Below are 13,642 nucleotides of genomic sequence, written 5' to 3'. Positions count from 1 at the left end.
GTCTTAACTGAACTCAAGTATTGAATAAACAGCCATGCTGTGCACCCCTGTGCTTAGTCAATAAATGACTTAATGAATGGAAAGTACTCAGAAGAGCTTTGGGGCACATGTTGTAAGTACCATGAGCATGTGGGCACATGAGTGTTGGCTGTGATGACTGTTTTTCTTCCCCTGCCCACCACCCCGCACCTCCACTCCTCCCCACTCCCCGCCAAGAGCACTGTCTCTCTTCTGCTTCAGTGTTTGGAGCATAGTGAAGAGGAGACTATTTGAAGCTGCAACTCTGTGAAGCCCCTGATAAGGGAGGAACACATTTAAGATGTATTTTCAATGATTTAACATTGTAACTAATAACCAGTGCAAAGGGCTTCAAACCCCAAGCTAGCCTTGCAGATGGATAGCTTCTCCTCAAGCTTGGGAGTAAAACTGGGGTCAGAGCGAGCTGTGACTGGAAATTCAGTGTGATGACAGAGGTACTAAACAGTACTGAAGATGTCTCTGTTCAACTGTTCTCAAATCTAGAGATAATCAGTGCATTTCTCTTATGGAAATGTTTATCTTAAGCTATGCTAATGTACTATGCATTTACCCCAAACTCTGTCTTCAAGTCGGTTCCACCTCTTGGCTCAGAACCTACTTGAAAATCCAGTATGTTATATTCAGATATTGTTACCCTAATCTATGTAAGCGAAACTATTTGTACGGTGATCTGCCCTTCTTCAAGATTCAAGTTAATCATTTTATGGTCCAAGATGAACCATTTGGTGCCAAGATTATCCCAAAGTGCATCTTATGGGTGAGGGGCCTGGTGTCATTCTGAGTTTTAAGACATTCTTTTCTTTCATTAACAGACTGCTAGTGACTGTATAACATCCAGCTGAAGACTAGCAGGGGAATACTCTTTCTGCCCCCTTCTGATGCCTATGTCAGAAGCTTTCTCTGTCTCCTTTATATTTTAATAAAACTTTATTACACACACACACACACACACACACACACACACACACACACACAAATAAGTGATCTCACTTCAAGAAACCTAATTGAATAGAAAAGCACTGTTTCTCTTTTTCTTTTTAAACTCTGTTTCTAAGGATCAAGGCTGCCCATGGCCAAGTTGCTAACGGGATCTGTTGATTACAGTGAGACAGATAAAAGGAAATTAGAAATTAGAGGCCTCCTGAATTAGGTTATTTTACATACACCTTATAAATGGAAAACAATTCACCATTCTATATAGCAGTGGTCCCCAGTCTTTTTGGCTACAGGGACTGGTTTGTGGGAGACAGTTTTTCCATTAACCAGGTTTGGGGGTTGGTATTGGGATGATTCAAGCACATTATATTTATTGTGCACTCTATTTCTACTATTATTACATCAGCTACACCTCAGATCATCAGGCACTGGATCCCAGAGGTTGGGGACCCATGTGATATAGAACATTTGATCTGGGTAGCATAATCCCACAAGGGAAAACACCTGTGTGAAGGTGAATAAAATTGTCCTTTTGAAGCAATATATCAAAATACAGAAACAAAATGCCTTGATTTTTAAAAGAATAAAAAGTTACATGAAATTACAAAAGCTTTAGATAATCCATGACATATTGACCTCAAATCTATGGGCAATGCAATCAGTAGTCTTAAACATGTAACAAGACAAGGCTGGGTATTTGTATTTATTAGTGAAAAAAAAAGGAAAGTCCTGCTTTTTGATGACCCTGGAATTTAGGCAGGAAGTGACCAATCTAAGAAAATGATGCCAGGAGCCAGATTTGCACAGTGGGTTTTCATTTTAGTTTTGTTTGCAGAGAAGCACAATCTACGTGATTTTTGTTGTTGTTTTGTGTTGTTTTGTTTTGTTTTGTTTTGTTTTGTTTTGTTTTTAAGGACACATAGACAAAAGGGGACAGGCCAAGGCATTCTCTTGACCCCAGGCACCCTGTATAGGTGCCCCTTCCATCTGCTCCAGGGAAGGCTGCATGACTCCAAGGTTGGAAGCCTTGGAAACTCAAGGAGGCAGCTCAGCTGTGTAGTAGTCACTGCACTGCGGAGAATGGTGGCAGCTGCCTCTTAGGTGGAGGCTGTCAACCAGGGCAGTTAGCAGGGAAGATGGCAAGCTGTGGTGTGTGAATTCAAGTGAGACACTCTCCTAGGGAAGTCCTGGGAAGAACTATCTGAGGCTCGGGGAGGAACCTTGACCTACCATCATGCTCCAATCAGGGAAATCTGAATGATTGCTATGAATATGACTGCTTTAATATTTAACACGGGCTTCCCTGGTGGCCCAGATGGTAAAGAATCCACTTGCAATGTGGGAGACCTGGGCTCAGTCCCTGGGTTGGAAAGATCCCCTGGAGGAGGGCATGGCAACCCACTCCAGTAATCTTGCCTGGAGAATCCCCATGGACAGAGGAGCCTGGTGGGCTACAGTCCAAGGGGTCACAAAGAGTAGGACACAACTGAGCGACTAAGAACAGGACAGCACATTATCTACACACCAGTGAGAATTTAAGATACCCCTCCTATACGCCCAACGAAGTAGTATAGTATATTTCCAAATCTGTGTTGTTTCAGGGGGTGGGATGGGGGCTTCATGCTACATAGCATGCAGGCTCTTAGTTCCCCAACCAGAGACTGAACCTGTGCCTCTTGCAGTGGAAGTGAGGAGTCTTAATCATTGGACTACCAGGGAAGTCCCTACCCTGATTCTTTAAGGCTGCTTTTATTTACAGTTAGTAAATGAGGAAAGGAAGGCACAATAAGGTAAGCTGCTTTCCCAAGGGTGCACATCTAGCGTTTGGCAGAACCAGCTCAAATCTTGTTCATCCCAAATGTTATTATCATTTTAGGACATCGTCTGTCATACACCTGTAGAAGTACACTTCTTACTTGCACCTTCAAAGTGTCTGAATACCAATGTAGAGTAAGCAAAAAAGGCCCATAAACATCAACAACCGCACACATCAGAGGACTAGGCAAAGAGGTTAAAAAAGAACTTCTGTTAGTGTGTTTTTGGGTCCTACAAAATCACAATGAGAAAACTGTGAGGATGGAAATTTTCCTGCAGGAAAAGTGCTCCAAACAATGCACAAGAAACCTGACTCACAGGCTATCACTGTGATAAGTTAGTGTCCAGTAGCCAAAGCAACAGTTGCTTTCTATTCATTCAACCAAGTTGGGAAAAGAAAGTTACTGTCAAAAGCTGAGATGCTGATAATTGCATATGTGAGCTTCCATTTTAAAGCAAAAAGCATTACTGAAGCTGGCATCAATCCAGGGGAAGAGTAGTCAATATTAGAACAATTTGAGTGAATTTTAAGAATTGAATGATGAAGAAGAAAACCCTTTATGTCTAAACATAAATTAACCAATTCTCAAGGGATCCAGGAGTACTAAATTACTCTACAAATTAGCCTGCAGGATATTACTATCCCAGTAGAAATCATGCTGTTACATGCGAGAGGCTACCCTTTTGGATAAATAATTTTTATTAAAAGTTTTCTTTCTCAAGGATCTGGACCCGAAGATCTTGGCCAGTTTCTGTATTTGATTTTTAAGATGTTAGAGCCGTCAGTGCTGAGACTGCGAGTGAGTCCCACTTTTATGGACTGAATTGTACCTCCAGCCCCCGGTCTGAATGTTGGAGCCCTGACTGCTAACGTGACTCTGGTTGGAGATAGGGTCTTACTTAAATGACGTTCAAATGAGGCCATAAGGGAGCGGTAGGACTAACCCAGTAGGACTGGTGCCCTTATAAGAAAGGGAGCGGCACCACGGTCCGCACTCAAGGGCAAGGTGATGGCACAGTGAGAAGCCGTCTTCACGGCAGAAAAGGTCCCCACAAGACACCTGTGCTGCTGGCATCTTGATCTTGGACTTCCAGCCTCTAGAACTGTGATAAAATACATGTCTGTTGTGTAAGCCACACAGGCTGAGTATTTCCGTACAACAATCTGACCAGACTAACGGTGCACAGCAACATCCTCAAATTGGAGTGTGGCTGTTTCACGTGCCTTATCATATGTCAGCATCATTTAGCATTCTTCTGTCAGTCCATAGAGAAGGCTTCAAGATAAGTGAGTGATTTTTACTACCTTTGTGTGAAGTTTAAAATAAGTGACATGAATTAAGCTGGGCAGATCTCCTTTGTCTCTCAGTTTATTTCCACTGCAAATCATTTACATGTATCTATGTAAATTTTGTATGTGCCTGGCTTCTCTTTCAACTGTAAATAATTTTGTTACCTTTGGAGTTGTCATTTAAATACCACTTAAAAAGTATTTTTACAAGGACTTTGCAATATCACAGGAAAAGCATTGGTCTTTTAATTCTGTAATGCTTGACATTCATCCAGGAAGAAGAGATGATCTAAGGAAAATGCAGATGAGGCATACATAATTTTTAGAGCTCATGAAAGGTGTGGATGAAATTAAGTTGTCTCCAGGTATTTATCGTATGGGCCATTCATTCTTTCAGCATAGTTTTTGAGTACTAATGTTGAACTAAGTTGACAGAGACACAGTAAGCTTTATGCAAAGCACTCATTTAATCAGCTCTAAGCCAACTCTTCTATGACCCTTTACCTTTTCTAACTAGTTTTCAAAAATAGCCTTGTTCTTCTGTGAACTCTTTAAGGAAAGATACCCTTTTTACCTTATTTCAGTGTCTCGAGAGACTCGTATTTATTACAAAATATTGAATTGTATTGAGGGCTACCTGAACTAATTACTTTCTTTTGCCCTTTAAAAACTGGAGTTAATAATAAAACTACAATAGATTTATAATAAGCTATTTTATCCTAAGTGTGTTTTAAAGCCACTTTTTTTTTCCATTCTCTGAGACCCAAAGAATACAAATATTTCCCTGGAAAACTGGGCAACTCTACAAACTCATGGCAACTCCTTCAAACAAAAGAAGAGAAAAGTGGATCCATTTAGCCAGACAATAAAAATTAAGTTACTTCGATTTTGACTAAAGAAAACATCTTCTTTTATGGAAGAATTTCAAAACTTCAAATTACAATTTAAAATGATAGCTGAAGGGCATAATCTACAGGAAGGCAATTTTTGTAAGATATATTAAACTTGAACTTTTCTATTATATTTGATGAGATGTAAAATCATACCATTTTAAAACTTAAAATCAGGAAGGGGCCTTGGAGAGCTCCCATTGAAAAGCATATCACAAAGAAGAGCTCTTCTGTGTGTAAAAATGCAAATTTGCCTTTGAAAGATGGAGCAGCATTTCCCCAGAGGTCTGTCTACAGAGTGATTTTCAAATAAAGACACTGATAGTTAAAATAAAAAAAAGAGAAGAAAGAAAAGTTGTTTTCTTAATATCTGATTTAAAAAAACGCACACACTACAAACCAACAAATAAACATCCATCATCTATGGTGCCTCTGCTAAAGATGCTGTATGTTGCCATGGCACCACAACGGGGTTGCTAGCTGGCTTGTCCACCTGGGAGAAGCCTGGCATTGCATTCTCCATACCCACACAGTATTAGGAGTCTCAGCAGTTTGTTAGGCTTTGCTTTTTCCCTAATTTTCTATCCCAACACTAAATAAATAATTCCTGGGCATTGAGCTATATCAGAAATGGCAAGAGGTTTGGAGTGAAACATAGCCAGATTTGGAATCAACTCTGCCATTTACTAAGTAAGTGGTCTTGGTCAGCCACTTCAGCACTCTCATTTTTAATTGAGTACTGGGAACGTTGATGCCTGCTCATGACATTGTTGTACAAGTTAGAGACAGTGCATCTAATCTAGATAGTGAGTCTAGTACCCAGTGGGCACATTTACCAGTATTCAGTTTGTATGTGGAATTGACCAATTTGTCATCCAGCTGTAGTTTCTCAGTTTCAGTGCAGATTGAGTTGTGACCAGTTTACTTGTGTGAATCTAAACTAGTTTGGATGAGGTCAAGTGAAAAATAGCACTAGACATGTTGCCTTTATGCTAATTCAGAATCAGTGAAAGCCATGATATCACATATCACAAGCCATGCTGTCCCTTACTAAAATAGTGGCAAACACACACACAAATACACTGCTTCTTTGAGCAACTTTTCCACCTTTATGCAGTCTCCCCTAAATGCACAAGAGTCATGATGAATATCATGAGCATTTAGGTACACAAATGTTTACTGAAAACCACTGTGTCAGGCACTTTACAAGATATCTAGGTAGCAGCTATGAACAGGATGGTCACAGTCATGAACTTCATGGTGTTAGAGAGAAAACAGACATTTAAAATTACTTATAAGCCCCTTTTCAACAGATTTTTTACTCCACTTACAATCCTATGAAAATTTAACAGTCAATTTCCTCAGAACCCAGTTCTCAGTTATGAGATACTGGCTATTTCCTGCTAAGGCAATAAGGCACCAGACCATATATTTATATTAGTGTGTAGTGCTCTGTTGCCAAAAAATAGTTCAATATCTGGAGTAAAGACTTCTGAGCAAAGAAGAAAAAGTAAAGGGGAATAGAAATTGGTGTCTCCTGGTCTGGGCAACCCAGGTTAAGTGTATGTAGTAAATAATCTGCCATAAAATGTGTTCTCATTCTTCCTATTACTTTATTTGCCTTTAATAATAGAAAATGAATGAGCCTAGCCATAGCCATTATGTATCTTACACACTTGGTCACCTAGGCTGGGTCTATTAGCAGGAATGCACTGATCCAACTGTCCAATGAAAGTCGGACTTTGAAAATTCGGGTTCAAAAAGAAATCAAATGTGGTGTATCAGAGGTGGGGGATGGGAAAGAAGGACTCAGAGACAGGTGATCAAAAGGTACAACCTTCTAGTTGTAAGATAAGGAAATATTACAATGTAAGGTACAGCAAGATGGCTGTAATTAATGCTACTATATTTTATAAAGAAAACTTGATAAGAAAGTAGATTCTAAGAGTTCACATCTCAAGAATTTTTTTCCTTTCTTTTTACTATGTCTCTATGACATGATGGTTGTTGACTAAACTTTTGCTAATCATTTCACAATATATGTAAATCAAATCAGCATGCTGTGCACCTTAAACTTATACAGGATGTATGTCGATTATTTCTCCATGAAACTGGAAAAAGTCAGGTATGAGTTGATGTTACTGGCTTTGAAAACTCTTAGCAGTATTAACAAAGCTACTAGGTGTGTATTCTCTGATTTGGTCATTCTATTCCTAGACGTGAATTCAACAGAAGTACACACTATTTTGTTTCTTTTTTCTTATTTTTTGGTTTCCCACCTTTGATACTAGTTAAATTACTTCCTCCTATCCCAGATGTGTGTGGATTTTATATCTACTTGAGTAGTGTAGTTGAAATTTTCTGTTGACCGCATTGAAGTACATAAATTTTAACTTTAATTTGAAAAAATAAATCAGATATGTGAAAAAGTAGAATGAATGGTATAATTAATCCTGTATGCCTAATTATTCTGAAGCAATTTTTTTTTAAATTTTGGTTACATTTGATTTATGATTCCAATCTTTCTTTTCTTTACTTTTTCATAATGTAATTTACTTTTTTAATGTGGATGGCTTTATTTTCTACCTAATTAACAGTCTGATAATTTGACAAGGAAAGATGACTCTTATCAAATATATTTATGCTGTATTAACATGATGAATTCAACAGTAATGCATACTATGTTTACCAGGTAATATGTATAGGAATTCTTATGGCACCACTTTTTTAATAGCCCCAAACTAAAAGCAACCCAACCGCTCATCAATAAATGGCAGAGAGGCCATCTACCAGTGGCATAGTTCACGCGATGGATGCGGCACAGCAGTGACAGCGAGCGATCTGGAGCTGCACGCAGCATCCCGCCTGAAGCTCATGAACATAATTCTGAGCGAAAGAAGCCAGGGAGACAAGGGTCCCATGTACGCCTCTTGTTCTTCCTAAGCAGGCTGGACTAACGAGTAGGGTGTTGGAGACCAGGATACTAGTGACCCTTGGAGGGCAGTGACAGAAAACACAAGGAGCTTCCGGACTGCTTGTGACGTTCTGCTTGATCTGGGCGCTGGTTTTATCCATGTGCTCACTCAGTAAACAGTAATTTGTGATTAATTCTGAATTAATATCTGCACACTTCTCAGTATATACGTCACACGTCTACAAAAACTCCCCCTGCCCTAAAGTTAGGTCTCTTTCATAACAAGTGGAAGTGGGGAAAGGTGGTCAAAAAAATCTATGAGAAGATCAGCAAGTTCATTATGATCCTTGTACCTAAAAAGGTCTGTGAGGCAAAGATGAATCTGACCTCTCTGCTTCAACGTCAGCACAGTCTTTTTACCCTGTGGTTTTCAACTTTTCTTTTTGGAGATAATTGAATCCAGTGGTTTATGCAGTGATTGAACCAGCACTTGTTCCAACACAGTCCTTTTATTATCCGCTTTTAATTGTTGGCGTCCCACACCTCAGTGAAATGAACAGTACTGAATTTTGGCTAAAAGCCTCCCAGGTTATGAGTAAATAGGCTGCTCAGACAGGGCACTGCAGTGACACAGCTCAACGGATGGTCGGGCTGGACTAGAAAGCGGAATCTGAATGGATGACTTTGTTCTTCTCCAGAGACGACCATTGTTCTTGTGTGGGCATCGATTTATTTGCCAGTCAGTCACAGAGCCTCTATCCTACTCCAGGCCCCATATTTAAATACTGGGAACAGGGGGAAAGCCAAATGCAGTCCCTGTCCTCATGGAACTAATGGTCTAGCCAGGGAATAATGCATTTAACAAATAGCTTGAATGATGGGCTCTATCACAGGAGTGAATTACACAGAGGGCCTTGAAACAGGAAATAAATGGCGTATCCTTTCTAGGGATCAAAGGGGACTTTGTTGAGAGGGTAACAATTGCACTTGATTGTAGAGAATAAGGTGGAGCTTAGGAGGAGGGCAAAGGGGGAAGGGGAACCCACTGTGAGGGGACAGTCTCTGAGGTCGGCACTGTCACTGTGCTCTTGCATGACGAGCTTGGAGGGAGCAGGGCGCGGACGGGGCAGCTGAGGACAGCAAGGCGCACCCGGAGGGTCTCAGTGCCACCCAATATGCTGCTGGTGTCCTGCCCAGACCCCTTCGCCTGGCTACTGTCTGCTTCCTCCCGCTGAGGTGAGTGTGGGCTCATTTCTGCCCCTTCTCCAGAGAATTTCCCTCAGTCAGTAGGAGCCACCTCATCTGTAGTGCCTGCAAGGTTACAGATCTCCCCAGGGAAGCCTGCTGCTGGTAGAGACCCGAGGCTGTGAGAGGCCGCTGCTCACCCCGTAAGCAGGGAGCTCTGCGGGGCTGTGCACGCCCCAGAGCCCCTGTGGGCTGCAGAGAACAAGGCTCCAGCACCGGCACACCCCTGCACGGCCCCCCGCGCCCGTCCTGTCTAGTTCCCCACCCCATCCCCCCGGGAACACACCTCACCAATGATAGGCACAAGCGTTCCTGACTCAGCTTGTGGGGAGTCTGACCTAGGCCTTGGATTTCAATTCTGTAACTATTATTAGTAGGGAGCCAGTGAACATTTTCAGTTGGTGGAGTGACGCAGTCAGAACTGGATTTTATAAAGTAGCAGCAGCAGCAGCAGCAGCAGTGGGCTTCCCAGGGAACGACAGAGGACAAGATGGTTGGGTGACATCACCACCTCAACAGACATGAGTCTGAGCAAGCTCTGGGAGATGGTGAAGAATGGGGAAGCCTGAGGTACTGCAGTCCATGGGGTCACAAAGAGTCAGACACGACTGAGCTACTGCACAATACAGTACATTCCAGGTGGCGCCAGTGGTAAAGAACCTGCCTGCCAATGCAGAAGGTGTAAGAATGCAGGTTCCATCCCTGAGTGGGGAAGATCCCCTGGAGGAGGACAAGGCAACCCACTCCAGTATTCTTGCCTGGAGAATCCCTTGGACAGAGGAGCCTGGTGGGCTACAGCCCACGGGGTCACAAAGAGACATGACTGAATCGCCTTAGCAAGCATGCTCACAAAGTTACAATGTCTCATGAACTGTGAATGTGACTTTGAGAATAATTCCTTTTATTTTTAATGTATGCTGCTTTTAAGCACTGTTCTAATATAACTTCTTGATGCCCGTCCTTTGTGTGATGCTACTTCTGTGAGAAGAATGTGATTATGTGACGGCATCTGGGAAAATGGAAAGGGAGTTTTCTCTATGTTTATTAGTTTATTATAATTGAGTTCCAGAATTTTCCCGTTCATTTAATTGTTTTCTGATAATGGTTTTATCATGTTTCTTGTAGCAGTAATTACTTCTCATTTCCTTGTACTTTCTTTGAACAACACTCTGATTCTATAGTTCATTATTTCACAATGTTGTTAGAATTAGAACTTTAGTAATTGATCACTGGTGAGAGAGGTGACCAGCTCTCACTGGTTACCTGCTCGGGATCACTTGAACAATGTAATTAAGTGGCTTTCTTTTCCTCCCTTCCTTCGTCTCTCCTTCCCTCCCTCCCTCCTTCCTTTCTGTCTCTTTCTTTCTTTCTTGGCTGGATAATTCAACATGTTAAATGTATAACAGTTAGGCTTCTATCACAGAATAATTGCCTTTTAAATTCTGTTTTATAAAAACTCACTCTTGCTAATTAGTTGACCTTTATGAATAAAATATGCACGTTTCAGTCAACAGGTGCTGGGGTGATGATAGGTGCTTTGCTGTAGAGTGTTATTCTGTTCACTGGAAATATAATTGTCTTTCCAAAACTGTAATATTCAAGTCTTGATTCTTGCCATGTGAAGAAGAGAAATTTATGTACCTATACAAGGTCTTCTCAGTCACAGAGGAAAGGAATAAGACTTTATTTAAGATATTAGATATATTAGAAACCCATTGCAAACTTCAAATGAAGAATTAGTCTTATTAAAAATAAAGATGTTATGCTCTCCTTTTGTCTTTACTTGCGGAAGCTCTGTTTAATCTTCAAAGCTAACTCAGAAGATCACTTCCTCTGTGAGCAGGGAACTGAGGGCCTATGTTTCTGATCAGAAGCCAGCCCTTCCTCTTCCATCATAATATTTAGCTCTGGCCCTCTTCAATGACCATTGAGCACCCTCTTGGACTGTAAATGTATGAATTTCAATTAGCTATTGCGGCGTAACCAACTCCCCCCAAACTCCGTAGCTTAAAATAATAAAATACGTGTTATGGATCACAAGACTCTGAGTCAGCAGGGCTGTCCTGGCCTCTTCCGGGATTACAGGCATGTCTGTGAAGTGAAGTCACTCGGCCGTGTCCGACTCTTTGCAACCCCATGGACTGTAGCCTACTACACTCCTCTGTCCATGGGATTTTCCAGGCAAGAGTACTGGAGTGGGTTGCCATTTCCTTATCCAGAGGATCTTCCTGACCTAGGGATCGAACCCAGGTCTCCCACACTGTAGGCAGACGCTTTACCGTCTGAGCCACCAGGGCGTGTCTGTGGTCAGCTCCAAACTGGGAGGCGGCTCTGCCCTTCACTGCTGGCTCTTTACAGGCTTGGGCTCAGCAGGCTGCTGTTGGTCCAGGGGAGCCTCGGCCGAGACAAGCGGGCCGGGACTGACATGGGCCCTTCTGCCGCATTCTATTAAAGTAACTGTCAGGGGGGCTTCCCTTGGGTCTCAAGTGGTGAAGAATCCGCCTGCAATGCACGAGACGTGAGTTTGATCCCTGGATCAGGGAGATCCTCTGGAGAAAACCCACTCTGGTATTCTTGCCTGGAGAATCCCATGGACAGAGGAGCCTGGCAGGCTAGAGTCCATGGTCCCAAAGAGTTGGACACGACTCAGCAACTAACACTTTCACTTCACTTTCAAGGCAACCTAAGTGCAAGGAGTGAGACATTGGCTCTGCATCTTGAAGGAAGACATCGCAGGGCCACGTTACAAAGAACATGGTTCAGAGGAGGGTGAAGCATCAGAGGCTTTTTGCAGTGCGTATATCACATATACACGTTTGTTTACATGTCGTCTCTCTATCAGTCTGCAGTCTTCTTGAAGATAAGGTAATATTTTTTCATCTTGTATTCCACCATTAACGGTATTGTTTAGAATGAACAACTGTTGATTTTAAGATCACAGCATCTCTCCCTCTTTTAAATGATCTAGCTCTTTGTTTACCCTTTGTCACTCCTATCTGGTGTGGTTCTAGTGGGTTTCTGGGGTTCTCAATTGGGTGCCCTAACTCAAAGAGCTGGTCAAGGGATCAGGGTGAAGCTAAGTCTGGGGCAATGAGAATCTCTCAGAAATTTCACCTGAAAGGCCCATGTAAGGAGAAGATGTGGTTGAAGCTCCTCACCTTCTTTCTTCTTCTTTTTTTAACTTTGTATTTTGCATTGGAGTATAGCCAGTTATCTTCCCTGGTGGTGCTGTGGTAAAGAACCCACCTGCCAGTGCAGGAGATGCAAGAGATGTGGGTTTGATCCCTGGGTCAGGAAGATCCCCTGAAGGGGAGCATGGCAACCCACTGCAGTATTCTTGCCTGGAGAATCCCAAGGACAGAGGCGTCTTGTGGGCTATAGTCCATAGGGTCGCAAAGAGTCAGACACGACTGTAGCAACTGAGCATGCATGCAGTCCCTCATGGTCCATCAGTGGTGATTTAGCTGCTAAACAATCATAACAACACAGCCAATAGTTTGTGATAGTTTCAGGTGAACTGCAAAGGGTCTCAACCATAAAAATACCTGTATCTATATATCCTTGCCTTCTTGAAGTCTGGTTCCTTAAATCTTCCTCTGGTTTTAAAGCCCCACAGTAAACATCCTTTATCTTTCTTCTTAAGGACAAATATCTAACTGTCATAGGGACTTTCAGTTCAGTTCAGTTCAGTTGCTCAGTCGTGTCCGACTCTTGGTGACCCCATGAATCGCAGCACGCCAGGCCTCCCTGTCCATCACCAACTCCTGGAGTTTACCCAAACTCATGTCCATCCAGTCAGTGATGCCATCCAGCCATCTCATCCTCGGTTGTCCCCTTCTCCTCCTGCCCCCAATCCCTCCCAGCATCAGAGTCTTTTCCAATGAGTCAACTCTTCACATGAGGTGGCCAAAGTATTGGAGTTTCAGCTTCAGCATCAGTCCTTCCAATGAACACCCAGGACTGATCTCCTTTAGGATGGACTGGTTGGATCTCCTTGCAGTCCAAGGGACTCTCAAGAGTCTTCTCCAACACCACAGTTCAAAAGCATCAATTTTTCGGCACTCAGCTTTCTTCGTAGTCCAAATTCACATCCATACATGACCACTGGAAAAACCATAACCTTGACTAGACGGACCTTTGTTGGCAAAGGAATGTCTCTGCTTTTGAATATGCTATCTAGGTTGGTCATAACTTTCCTTCCAAGGAGTAAGTGTCTTTTAATTTCATAGGGACCTTACATGCTGGTAACTCAAAAGGTTGTTGAGTGACTGAATGAAAGCAAGAATCCTCCAATCACCGACTGTCTTTATCATATAAGAGTATTTAGCATAAGCTTTCCTGGGACATCGGTGCCTTTGGTTTCATCTGCCCTATAACTCTTTCTCTGAGAACTGTCCCCACCCTGCCCCAATCTACATGCTTAACGTGGAGCCAACAAGTTCCTGCAAGGCACCTTAACTTGGGGCCAGAGGATATTCGGTTAGGATAGTCGTTGAGTTCCCAGGGTTTGTG

General features: G+C 42.3%; 1 long non-coding RNA gene across 1 annotated transcript in view; it reads left to right on the top strand.

Moving 5' to 3' along the window:
• LOC121816291 (uncharacterized) overlaps window positions 1-13,642 on the top strand; it is a 167,971-nt gene that overhangs the window by 127,395 nt on the left and 26,934 nt on the right. Inside the window, exon 3 of the long non-coding RNA XR_006055804.2 lies at window positions 11,809-11,995. This is a non-coding gene — a long non-coding RNA (uncharacterized LOC121816291). The remainder of the gene's footprint in view (window positions 1-11,808; window positions 11,996-13,642) is intronic.

Source organism: Ovis aries, chromosome 13 (assembly GCF_016772045.2).
Source record: "Ovis aries strain OAR_USU_Benz2616 breed Rambouillet chromosome 13, ARS-UI_Ramb_v3.0, whole genome shotgun sequence".
NCBI classification, from domain to species: Eukaryota; Metazoa; Chordata; class Mammalia; order Artiodactyla; family Bovidae; genus Ovis; species Ovis aries.
This window is presented reverse-complemented; position numbering and strand designations above follow the sequence as displayed.